Source organism: Lates calcarifer, unplaced genomic scaffold (assembly GCF_001640805.2).
Source record: "Lates calcarifer isolate ASB-BC8 unplaced genomic scaffold, TLL_Latcal_v3 _unitig_4913_quiver_2743, whole genome shotgun sequence".
Classification (NCBI taxonomy): domain Eukaryota; kingdom Metazoa; phylum Chordata; class Actinopteri; family Centropomidae; genus Lates; species Lates calcarifer.
Genome location: NW_026117185.1, coordinates 1 through 13,442, shown reverse-complemented (window position 1 = coordinate 13,442; position 13,442 = coordinate 1). Strand labels below are relative to the sequence as shown.

General features: G+C 39.8%; 1 pseudogene; it reads right to left on the bottom strand.

Annotated features, from left to right (window-relative positions):
- Positions 1 to 11,032: 11,032 nt before the first annotated feature.
- LOC127140554 (O(6)-methylguanine-induced apoptosis 2-like) lies at positions 11,033 to 13,358 on the bottom strand (annotated as a pseudogene).
- Between the last annotated feature and the right edge of the window lie 84 nt (positions 13,359 to 13,442).

Sequence of the window (13,442 nt, the reverse complement as noted above, 5' to 3'; positions counted from 1 at the left end):
GATTATCATTATCAATGACTTCTTCTTTTATGAATGCCGGATACGAAGGGAAACATGACTAATCTGTGCATAAGCTCTCAGGAAGCTACATCCTTCTCCTCCTTCTTCATACTAAGCAGCAGAGAAGCGTTTCCTCTCCTTTCCTGTGTGAGCGGGTGGTGTCACGGCTGTGATTTATGGCAACTGGTCACAGGGATCGCTGACGTGGAGCTCTGGTCTGCTCCATCCCCTCCTCCTTTCTCCCTCTTCTTCTCCTTCTATGTTTTAGGGATCCACTCAAACCACAACAACACACCTAAAACCTAGACTCCCCGTCCAGTTTCTCAGAGTCATTCTAGCCGACCCCATCCCCACCCGTCCCTCCCACCAGCATGTACAAGTATTCGAGCCCCCGGGCCGCAAATGAGACACAGTTGGCAGAGCTGTGTGAACTTGAGCCCTGTCCGACTGCAGGAGATCAGAGGAGCTTTGTCTTCTGGGTTTTCTGAGGCTCTCCTCATGATTCTAATAAAAAAAACTGTCTTAAAAACTCTGCAGTAAATCAGAGGTTAGGATTAAACAATTTAAGATGGAACATTAAAGTCGATTTAATCATTGATAAGGAGAAAATTCAATGTCAGCTATTCAGATAAGTGATTAATCGTTCGCTGTGAGCCCATCAGTGGTAGAAAGTACATTCACTTTACAAATTTAAGGTACTTGTACTTTACTTGAGTATATCTCATGCCACTTTACACTTATACTCCACTACATTTCAGAGGGAAATATTGTACTTTTTACTGTCAAACTGCACCTTATACTGCATTTCTGCTGCTTGCACCCTTGTACGTTTTATTCTATTTTCATTGTTAATTATTCTGCACAATGACAATGAAGTTCTTTAATCGTGAACTAGTTACAGCAGGACACTTTGTTATAGATTAAACTGCTCAACACTGTATACAAGTACAGCTTTTACAGCAACAATTAGTTAATTAGTTGACTGGTCGATTGGCAGGAAACAAATAGGCTAACAACGATGCAAACGACTGCTAGCATTAGCCTTAGCTATAGCTATGACACAGAAACATCCAGCTTCCACATTGAAATGTAACTTAGAATGTTCTACATACATAACCTGTAACCCCTAAAATAATGTAGTATGAAATGCTCCTTCGCATCGGAAGTAACGCTGGATTAGGTGCTACTCTAGGCCATAAGCAGTAAGCTAGGTAGCGGAACATGCTAACCTTTGTAGCTCACAGTAGAGCAGACTGTTTTATCCACTCATTACATTTTCATTTCTTGTATTTTTGAATTTGAGAAAAAAAAAAGTTTTTATTTACTAAGTCTTAGTTTTGCTGAGTATTTGCTTTTCGCAGGAAAGGTCAATTGTTCTACAATCATTTAAAAAGGGAAAAAGCCACAAATTCTCTGGTTCTAGTTTCAAAACTGCAAGAATACGCATTTATATCATTGTAAACTGAATATCATTAGGTTACAAGCAATTAGAAGACAGTATTTTGGACTGAATAATCAGGAAAATACTCAGTAATGAAAATAATAATTATTTACAATCCTACATGTAAGCATTTCAACTCTGTTTACAGGCTGGAAACCCCAAACCGAGGTTACTTCTTTTTCTGAGTTTAATAGGCAGAGGATGACTAATGATAGGGGGCAAATTCAAAAGCCAGTGGAGGAAGGTTTCTAGGCCAAAATCTACATTTCCAGGCTGGCTGCGATGTTGAAGCTGTGCCAAGAACATAACGTCAGGCATGACTGGGGGAAGTTCGCAGGGCCAAAGGGAGTCCACGTCTCATGATTACTTCCACAGAGGAGCAACTCAAAACCCTGACTGCCAGGCAACAAGAAGCCTGGAAAAAAGTTAGTATGGTGGCACAGCAGGGGAAAAAAAGGAGTTATAATGTACCACAATCGTTTAGAGAGAAGTGCAGAGGTTTTCTTGCCTGCAACACACAAAAAGTGAATTGTTTCAGCGAAGGAAGCCAGTGCCACTCCTATTGTGAGCCACAAACAGAGAGTCTTTGAACATGTCATGTCTTGGAGAGGCTTGGTTTGACTCCAGCACTCACCAAGTAAGTAAGAAAGGAAGCCGCTAGCTGTGTTTCCACAAAAAAACTCCAGCTTTGGTCTTTTCTGGCTTTGACTGTAGCATTGAGTTGAGAAAACACCAGTGGGCATGAAAACAGAGTCTGATTAAGTGGCGTAATGTTGCTGGCTGACTGGTTTCAGGGGGGTATGAGGGATGACAGGGAGGATGAGGTCAGGAGGGATAAGTGGTGTGTGTTAAGGGGGGGCTGGTGTTGAGGATTTGGTCGGCCTAAATGCATTAGAGGCAAAACCTGCTCTTCTCCTCTTCTTTTTTGACAGGAATGAGACTCGGAGCTCTCAGAAAGGAGTCAGAGAGAAAGAATGTGTCTGTTTATCTAACGCCCCTGCCTTTTTCGGCGGTCGAGCATTCCTGATAACGTCACATGTTGATCAACCCTGCTGCGTGCTGGAGCTCTCCGAAGAAGGCCTGCGACCAAAAACATTGCTTTGTTTTTCATCTTAGATCTCTTTTAGGTGGGTGGATTTTTGCTCCAGGACAATATAAGCTTGTTGAGCATTTCAATAAACACTATAAAGAAGAATTAAGCTGCGTTTCTATAGTACCAAAATACAGCTTTCAAAGTTGACAACCATGACTAAGAAACATGGACAGGATGGTTCCTCCCTCCTGAGCAAGCAGCATTAAGCAAACTACTATGTATTTAAAGAAAAAAAGCCTCATGATTTTACCACTGTAAAGCATTTTAAGATCCAATATCACTGCCACAGTGGTTGTTTTGTGAGATAAATGATGTTTCTCGTCTTAACTTGATAACAAACTGAATATCTTTGGGTTTCGGAGTGTTCGTTCAGGTAAAACAAGCCTTGTTGTGTTCTAAGTGAATTGTGAAGGACATTTCACTGTTTTCTTTATGATTTATAGACTAAATGATTAGAGCTTTCAGAATTGATTAATCTGCAATCGAGTTCTCCTTCAAGAGAGACCAGGATCATGACTGTAACCAAACGCAGCTATTTTATTACCTCTGCCAAGAAGGTCATGTTTTCCCCTGTATCTGGTCTGTTTGTTTGTTTATTTGTCTGAGCCAATTTGCATCAAACTTGGTGAGGGTTAACGTGTGGACCAGGGCCGAACCCATTAAATTTTCGTGCGGATACAGGTTTGTTTTATCCTCTTCCTCAACGCTACAAGACAGGGCTTTTTTCTAGATTTTCGCCAGTTTCTCAGGAAATAACATTTAGATCTTGATGTAAAAAATCAGATGTTTGGCCTTGACATTATTGGGTTTGTGCTTCTTATTGGATTGCTATTAAGCTACAATGATAAATCCACAAAACCAAAACATCAGCAAATACCAGATTACTGCAGCTCAATTTATGTGTCGACTGAAAAGTATCAAGAAAATGACAAGGACAAGTTGTCAAGAGGAAATAAAGCTAAGAATCCATACCAAGATTGTCGATTGTCTGAAAATGGCAGTATCCATTGGTCTATACTGTAGTTACATACAGTACAGTACAGACACCCACACATGCAGAGAGCGAGCACCATGACAGCATGGAGCTTCGCAGTGATAAAAAGCTGCTGCAGACGTTCCTCCCTCCATCCAACGCTCTTCACATGAAAGTAGAAATGAGGGGGGAGGGCTGCCAATGAGCAGAAAGTCACCTTCTACCAGTAACACACAGGTCAAGGGGAGGTGTGATGGAGGTGCACTTTGTTGTTGGATGTGTCACTGGAAATGGTCTGTCCAGTACAAGAGGAGGTTGATTTCCTAATATCAGGTGCACAATTGTACCAATTAAATGTTCTCTGAGCCAAAGGTTCACCTACAAAACAGCAGGGATGTGTGAGAAACCATCAGCTGGAGAAGCAGAGTTACAGCTCTGCAGCAGCCTGTATCTGCGTTGCTGAAGTGCTCTTTTAGCAACAAACCGAACCCCTACACCAGAAGGAGATAAATCCTGGCAGGTATCGGTTTGGTAATAATGCGGTTGGAGCTGCACCAGCTTTCCAGTCAGGTCTGCCTTTAGTTGTCGTACAGCATATGGGCCATTTTTCACCCCTGCGCACCACCACTGGCTGGTGTCTGGTAATGGAGACCACAGCTCCAGTGCAGCATTTCCAGGGATCTCAGCTGGTCTGGACCCGCCTGTTAGAGATGCAGACAACCCTGCTTTTTTTTTTTTTTTTTTTTTGTGGAGGAATTAGTACAGTGGGTTGCCAGGGTGACAAACATCCTGTTTTCTCAGATTTTGGTGGGAGGAATCTGACACGATGCGTTACAGCAGCTGTTGAATCTAATTTTTTCACTGTCCAGACACAGAATCATTATAATTGAAAGACAACATAATAAATATTCACCTTAATTCTACTCACTCATGACCCATTTTATTTATTTCTATCGCCCAGGATACTCACATTTCTCTGTTAGTGTCAGCTTCTCCTCGAAATTATTTCCCAGCTCCTTATAATCCATTGTCTCCATTCAGGCGATCGCAGTCCCTTTCCAGTTGCTGTCATTCCTCAGAGTCGCTCAGAGCACAGGAGATGAAACTCCCGGTACAGATCGCCCAAACACGCCCTTTGTAAATCCAACCGGAATAGAAGAGGAGAGGAAAAAAAATAAACAGGATCCGACTGAAAAAACAGAGAGGAATGTTTTGAAATGTTGAAATAAAAAGTCAACTGGTGTCAACGTCTTGTTAAAATTAGAGACTCGGTTCAGTCCAGTGGGTCTATAGGTCTTTACTGGAAAATGTACAGTGTGAGAATAAAAAGGCTCAGTGAGTCCTGTCACATAAGTGGAATTAAGAAAGAATGGGGACGCACACTTCCGGTCAGAGCTTTCAAAAATAAAATAAAAGCGTACCCATCTTACCTGCAGCAAAAGATATCAGCTTTGGTAGATCACAATCTCAACACACCTACACAAAATTATTATTACAGTCATTTATTATATTATTCAAGATTTTGCCCCAGATTTTCTTTATGACATAGTGGAAGAGCCACAGTTGTCATTTAATTGAAACTCATTACTGACATTTTGTTTATGGCTTGATGTTCTTCTGTCTTTAGGTTGAACATTAGAGAGAGCATAGGGAATAGATATTTTATATTTTTACCCCATTTGCTAAATGTAATTTACTTCATTATTTCTATTCATCTCTATTGCCATATTTAACTGTTATTTATGTTGGTTTATTTTGTATTTATACTGCATACACTGGTATAGCATATTACCCCACCTTTTTTCCCCACAATTTTTGAATTGCAAAAAAAAAAAAAAAAAACAAACAAACAAACAAAAAAAAAACCCAATAACAATTAGGTATTATTTCCCTTACAAACAATTCATATCAAGAGTATTTCCTAATGTATCTAATAAAAATGGCAATATTAAACACCACCCAAAACACAGGAATTAAAAGCAAACAAACAAGGGAATAAATACCATCTTTTCCACAAACCATCTTAGTAACTGGATTAATGATTTTCATAAATATTTTGTTGAAATATGAATCTTTTATTTCACTTTATGTCCCTCCACTATGTACTCTTTATTGAATTAAGTAACTAAGTAACTGGGTAATCTTTTAATCATAATCATTAGTAATCACTTTGGACTTTGTTTTAGATCAAATAGTTTTTAAAAACAGTATAAAAAACGTTTAATTTTTAAACATTACGGTTTTTTTAAAGTATTTATTCTGAAGGCACACCTGCTTGATTTCCGGTTGTAGTCTCTATAACTTGACTCCGCCGATCGCAGCAAAAAACCGCATGCCGGACAACCGGACTGTACCAACTGTTTCACAAGGGAAGAAACTCTTTTCACCCAGCGAACACCAGGCTAAATAATCGATTGAAGACATATTCAAAACGTGAAACAATACATTTATTTGCGGTGAAACCTCTGTCATCGCTTTTAGCTGCAATAACAGGACAGAGATGCCCCCTTTAACTCTTAAACCCCGTGAATGGTTTGATCCATCAGATGATTTCCAGCAGCTGAAAACGGCCTGGAGTGAGGTGAGCGGTCTTAACGGCGAATTAAACCGGCTGTCTGAGTAATTACAGCAGTTAGGAACTTGTTAATTAACTGTACAAGGTATTGTTTTTACCTCAAGAATAAGATATCCAACAGTGGTTTAAAGTAACTAAGTACATTCACTCAAGTACCGTACCTAACTACAGCTGAGGTAGTTGAATATTCCATTACATATCACTTTGTAGTGTAACTCTACATTTCAGGGGGAAATATTGTACTTTTTACTCCACTATGAGTATTTGACAACTTCAGTTACTTGTTACTTTACAATTTTAACATTTTTGAATACAAAACATATAAAGATTTTATAAAATATGAGGCTTTAATTACAGATTTAAATTTTTAAAAATAATGAGCTCGTAATTTTTAATGCAAAGATATCAAACACATTGCTTCTGTTCCTTTTAATTATTTTGGTATCCAAATATTATTTTTACATCATTTTTAGGCCTGGACTTCTGGTTGGATCAAACAAGCACTGTGAAGGTGTCACTGGGTAAATGCAATGAAAATATTAATTTCATAAAGATGCAATGGGCATTGCAGAAATCTCACTGAAATCTCACTGGAATATTACTGAAATACTAATAACACACCTAGGTTCCTACAAACCTATCAATGAATAAGCAAATGAGCCTAGAAAATGTTGCACACTAGCTGCTTAAACCACATTTCTCCTGTATAAAAACCGACAGTGTATTATCTGCCTGTGTGCTCGTCAGAGTATTGGTGATGACAAGCTGATTAAGAATTGATACGACCTTCCTGCCACTGCCGGAGACAGAGGAGGTCCAGGGGGAAATCTACCACCTGGGCTTGTGTATGTGATGGAACGAGAAGCAGCAGGAGGAAGACGGAGGAAACAAGCTTTAACCTATTATGAAACGCATATCACAACATGGTAGCTTTAAGCACTGTTTTATTGATCAAAAATACAGTTTGTCATTCTGGGAACACTTGCAGTAAATATGACAGTTAATGGATAATTTGGATATTGCCAAGACACGTTTACATCAGTGATTATAGCGTGTCTACTGCAGGGCTGAGGAGGAGTGTCATTCATTTTTAAATAGAGGCCATTTTTATAAATAGTCTGACCAGAAGCACACGCCTCATGCTTTTTTTTTTTTTTTTTTGGTCATTTACATTAAAAATTCTGATTAATTATAGATGATCATTTTTTTCTTGAATGTGCAGGATTTAAAAGGAGGTGCTGAGTACAAAAATGTGTTAAAAACTGCCCTTTTTAAAGCTCTTTTTTTTAGATCAGGATAGAAAACATACAATGATGCTAAAGGGCCAAATGTATGTGAGTGTTACCAGAGAGATAAAATATGCATGACCCACTTAGCTTGGTGAAGACACTAAGGACTTCATAGACTTCAGGACTCCAAACACTAGGGTTGCGGCTGATACTAGAGACTTCGATCATTCGCTGTGGTTAACCCAACTTTTTTTTCTCTCTTATTCAGCCTCAAAATTGAACTTTATAACTTCAGTGTCAGGACAAGCAAAGTTACAGCTCAGTTACCCTTCAAAAGAAAACATCAGCAGACTTCTGACTGAGCAGATAATGGCTGATGTGTTCCTCTAAACATGCTCCACGGAGGCTAAAGATAGAATCGCTGCCGATCAATCCTCTGGCCGCAGCTGCCAAAACACCAAAGGAAAGAGAAGCGGCTCCATCGGGGACTAATGGATGGATGGATCTGAGCTGCTGGTGCCTGTGAACCAGCGAACAGCTCTGTTGTTGAGTCTGGAGTCTCTTGTTAGAAATGATTTGTTGATGCAAGTTAATGGGATTTGGAAATGCAATGCAGCGATAGGTCGTGGGGGGAAAGAGCAGGCGTTCAATAAATCCTGCATATCGTGTTCATCTGCATCGCAACCTTTTACAACACACACCAGACCAATAGACTACCATTCCCATATTACAGTAATCCATGTCTACCACTGCATATCTTGATTTTCCATCTATTTCTCCTGAAAAGAATCAGACATCAGACAGGTTGAGACGCCCTTAAGACACCAAACACTCTGTAAACCCGTGTTTTTCCTAGAAAATATGGCTGCTGAAATCATGAGTTAAAGAACAGAGAGGGCATGGGGTGTATTTTCAAGGTTATAACCTCATAAATAAATAAATGAACTAATTTATCGGAGCGGATCTTGATCAGTGAAGGGACTCTTTGTTGCACTGGTGAGACACAGATGCCAGTGAAGCGATAAACAGACTCCAGAGTTCCCTCCAGGTTCCCTGAAGCTGCACCGCTAGCATGGCTACAAATGAAAATATGATGGACAAACGTGTCTTTCTACGGTTATTCTATTACACCCTCATGTTCTGACTCTCAGGGATTCTATAAATGCACCATGTGTCTTTAAACATTTTGCACAAGGCTCTTGAAATTGCAGCAGAACCAATTCTGCCTGCAATCTACTGATGTATTGCCAAGCAACAGGCGTAAGCTCACATTGACATGTAGGCAGCATCACTCACAGACTGTTATTAATGTAATTTAGAGACAAATCTAACCTAGTATACCTGTTGAGAGCACCTAGATGCACGATTAAGGATTTTTAATAAGCGAAGATTGAGCGACTGGTTCAATCTGTGAACAAAGGGCTTTCTCAATGGGACTTCCTTTGAGGTCGTGCGTGCCCATACTCGCCTGCACCTCTCAGACATGTGGCGGTGCAGCAGAGAGCCTCCCATAAACCCACAGAGGCATGTAGTTAATTTCCCCCTCCTACACAGTACCACAAAAGCACTACAAAAAAAAAACCAACTCTTAACACAAAAACCCTGCAGTTACACTTAAAACATTTGTCTGGATCCTCCCTGTGCGTTTGACCGGGCAGGGGAGTTATAAAACGCTCTTCTCATTGTAAAAACCCCGGAGTACACAATGCTTTGGTTTTACAGGGCGAGTACACATATTTGGAGAGCACACTGCTGAAGTCAGAGTCTGAATATAACTACAGCTGCTACAGTGTGGGAGTCAGGCATGTCTGCAGTTGTTCTTATTGAAAGCAGAGCAGAGAAGAAAAAAAAACATCTCCAACTGATTTTTGTTATGAACAGATGACCCTGTTGACATCCTCTCTCTTTGCAGATTGAATTAAGCAAAGGGTGTAAATATCAACTCGTTGGCACCATGTTGTTCTGTTCAGTTATTTCCAGGGAGCAGATTCGTCTCCCTGAAATTAATTTCCATGTTAGCAGCTGCAAAAGTCACGTCAGTGTTTGTATCAGCTTTCCAGAGCGAAATTTTTTCTTGAAGCACAAGTTCAACATGTTGGGAGATTTGTTTATTCAAGAAAAGAAGACTCATAAAACTCTCATATCTGTGTGGTAAATACGAAGCTAAAGCTAGCACGATGTTAGCATAGCCTAGCATATAGAACTGAAACAGCTAGCCTGGGTGTTATCAGCAACTCCAATCAACAGGTTAATATCTTTTAAGGCAATGAGAATGTCAGTGAGATAAAATGACATGCATCATTGTTTCTTGTATATGAAGGCATTTTAAACTCCACTTAGGAGCAGGACAGTATGCTACCAACAGTGAAAACTGCTATATAGAGAACTAATTAGAAACGTATACATATACATTGAATTGAAACCTTTGAATAAATGCTGGCTATAAAAAGTATCTAAAATAGCTTTGATTTCAAGAAAACCTAAAGGATTGCACTTTTTTTGTCTAACCTGGGGGCAGTAGAAACAAGTCATGAATACATTTACATATCATAATCTTTAAGTTGATATGAATTTGTTAGCAAATAGTTAAATTATTTAAACATCCAGCAGTTATTGATTGACATAATCATTCATTTGGAGTCGAGTTTCTGGCCTCCTGGTGAATGTTAGTCCAATACTTCTCAGTTTTAGCTCTACCAACGCCCGAGGGAAATATCTGTCTTTTTAGCTGCTCCATTATGCTCACCAGCTAGTCTCTAACTGTGTGTGTGTCAGCTGTTTGGTGTTGGGCAGGTAGTGTACAGTGGGTGTTTAGAGCCCTTTTTTCTGAAAAACGATGCTGTGAGAGCAGCGAGGGTGAACCATAAGAACAGATTTGCGAGCTGGGTAACGAGCTCAATGCTAAAAATCGTAGTGCTGAGCGTAGCTGCAGATTTAGGTGATCATCCTCACTATGAGAGAGCCCTTACACATTTATTAAAATCTCTTTTGTGTTAATCAATATTCTCATCTAACTCTTTGCCAGAAAGAACCCCAAAAAGTTGAACTTGTGCTTCAAAACAACACAGACGTGGGGTCAATAAAGTGCAAAAGCCACTGTACTAACAATATAACATCTGATACAGGGAGTGACTGATGTTTCCATTTGTCGTTTGGGTTAAACACCAGCCCTGCCTCATGCCCAGTCAGTCACATTGCTCACATAGAGAGTCACACTCCACCCCTCTGCCTGCCCTCCAGCAGTTGGCACAGTGGTGTCATCTCAAGCTCTCAGCTGTTGCTGTGGCGTACCACCGACTGGACCAGCAGCTGTCGGGAACTGCAGCAACACTTAACTGCTTTATCATCTCTCCAGATTAGAGCATCAGGAAACTAGGGTGAGGATGAAACGTATGGCTTTTCGAGTGTTTTTGTTGTTCCCTTACATCACTGCTTTGGAAACACTGAATATGAATCATCTTCAAAAATATCTCACCAGTCTTACATCTCATTGGCCTACTTAAGATATGGAAATAGGGACTAAATGGTTGCAAACATTTAATTTTCATCCTTCCTTCTTAGCAAATACTGACCTAAAAAAAACAAACATCAGAGCTGTCATGTACATTTAAACATGGAGACACATACCTTGCATAGAGGTATTTTGACAGGGATAATCAGTTTGTGTGTGTGTGGAGAATTTAGTTTTTGCAGTTTTTCCCTTGAGAGTCTCACACAGGAATCACACTCTGGAGTCGTTGTAAAAGAAGGACTGCTTTGACAAAATCTGAGGATCATAGAAACCTGAAAAAAGAAAGAGAAAGTCCAGTTATTATTACATTATACAAATAATCCACTGTAAATCACTAACATTAGGAATGCGTTTGTCAAAGTTAAGGTTAAGGCCATTTTTCCCTTCAAAGAGTGTTTATAAATGAATAACCTGAGCCTCTGCCATCAAAATGATTCCTAATTTTGTCTGAAACTGTAAATGAGGATGAACTCTATGCAATAGGACAGCTACCAGTTGCAGGGGAGTTTCTTTCCTCTCTTGCTCCAGGCGATAAGAGACAGAGATTAATGTTAAATGAGCGAAAGCCTGGTCTCCTGCTGAAATCCCAAACGTCAGGGGCATTCCCCGTTTAAATGTGTCACCGCTTTGTGTAATGGGAGCTTTTATCTGTTCGGCTCCAGGCTAGCTACTTCTGTTAACCTGCCTCTCAATATCACTCATTGGCTTCAAATGGCACATTTTATTTTTATTTTATTTTAAATATTTCTGAACCTGTGGCACTTTTATTTATGTAAAGGATCTGAATACAACAAACAGTTGGAGGCAGCAGTTTTCAAGCTGCTCCTGTGTTCTGCTTGGTAAAATTGCCGTTTTTGTCAATGGAGTTTGGTAGCAATTTATAGTGATGTTTCTGGTTAAACTAAAGAATCTTAATCTTGAATAAAAAGGTCTGTCTCTGTAGGAATCCTATCTATAATGTTGTTAGACACAATAACAATCTGAGCCTGTCAGTGGGAAAAACAAGCACTTTAGTGGACGTACTTTAAAGCAGACAAATGCCTGGTTGGTTTAGATTGCAGCAGCTGTTCGTGGTGGCTGGGTATCCTGTTGTCATTGCTCAATACTGCGCTTATTCCACAGATTTTTGTCCTTATCAATCATTTACACCCAAAAACATGGGAAAATAAAGCCCACATGCATGAATACCAGAGTTAGCTATTTAAAATAAAGGTGGAAATGACTGATGTGAATACTTGTGTTCAACATCTATGATGAGTTGTGCAAAAATGTCAAAATCTAAATGAATTACAAGAGCATGGCTTTTTTATCCAGCCTCTTCCCTGACTCAAGGATAGTCTAAATAACATGTAAACACTTATTATTACCAAACATGAAAGCTCATTCTGCTCATAAGGAACAGGACTGCTAATATGTAGAGAAACAGTGAAGTGGGACCGACATAGTTGAAGGAAAAAAATCCCTGAGGCAGATTCCAGGAGTTACTTTATGATGAAATGTTGTCATTAAATTTTTACATGCACCTACTTTTCCTTACACTGCCTCATTTACATAAACCTCAGTCAGCAATTTCCACCATTTCCCTACACTCCTTCCTTCAGTCAGGATGCAAATTCACTGCAAATCTAATCCCAAATTATTTATGTAAAGCTGTTTAAATTAGCATGTGACGACAGCGAGCAAAGTAGAGTGTGACCGCCTCACGGCAGAGGTCAGTATCAGAGTCTGGAAGAAAACACTAGATACCAAAAGATGGTGTTTATTGTGTTTTTATGGAGCCAAAAATGTAGTTATTAAAAGAAAAAAGAAAAAAAACGACAACTTAAGTGTCCTTTTTAAAAAAATGAATTTATGTTTTCTGTAGTGGATTTGTTTTTTTTTAGGCATTACCTGGACCTGGTCTCATTTCGGCCCGTGAGCATTGGGGTAATCTTTCAGTTCTGGATGCAAAAGCAGCAGTGGGCATGGGATGCTTGGACGCACCGTCATAACTCCCTATATCATACTGTCCGGGGCCTGGCAAGGTGGATCCTTAGGAACAATCAGAGGAGGTGCTGATATTGCCAAATAGTAACCCCTCCTTGAAACACAGTTAACAGAATGTTTAGCCTATCAAAAAAAATAACTGTATAGCACACACTCCAAGCCATAAATATTGTGTGTTTACTCACGTAGGATGGTCCTCTTCACCGGTGCTGGGCCTGATGGGGACTGTAGGCCCTGGACCAGGCACATGGTTGTTCACTGGAGCAGGAATTCTCTGAGTTTTGATCTGAAGGGGGACATGACTGTCTTGGAGCTGTGCTGGATTAAGTGGCTGTTCACATCATAGTGGCCTGTAACAAATTTATTATGGAATATTAAGGAACTTAAAGTAAAGAAAGAGCAGCAGAATTATATTTTATGTAAATAGAGAGAGGTAATTACATGTGACGGGACGTTTTTTGTTTGGGCAAAATGAGTCACGTCCAGTTTTTGAAAGGAAAGCTGATGTACCAACCACTGCTGAGATTCTCTCTCTGCTAACACAGCTGACCTGTTGTAGAGAGAGGAAACAAGAAGCTGCATGTTAACTACAGGACACACAACACAGACAGAAACTTTAAAAGCAACTTGCAAA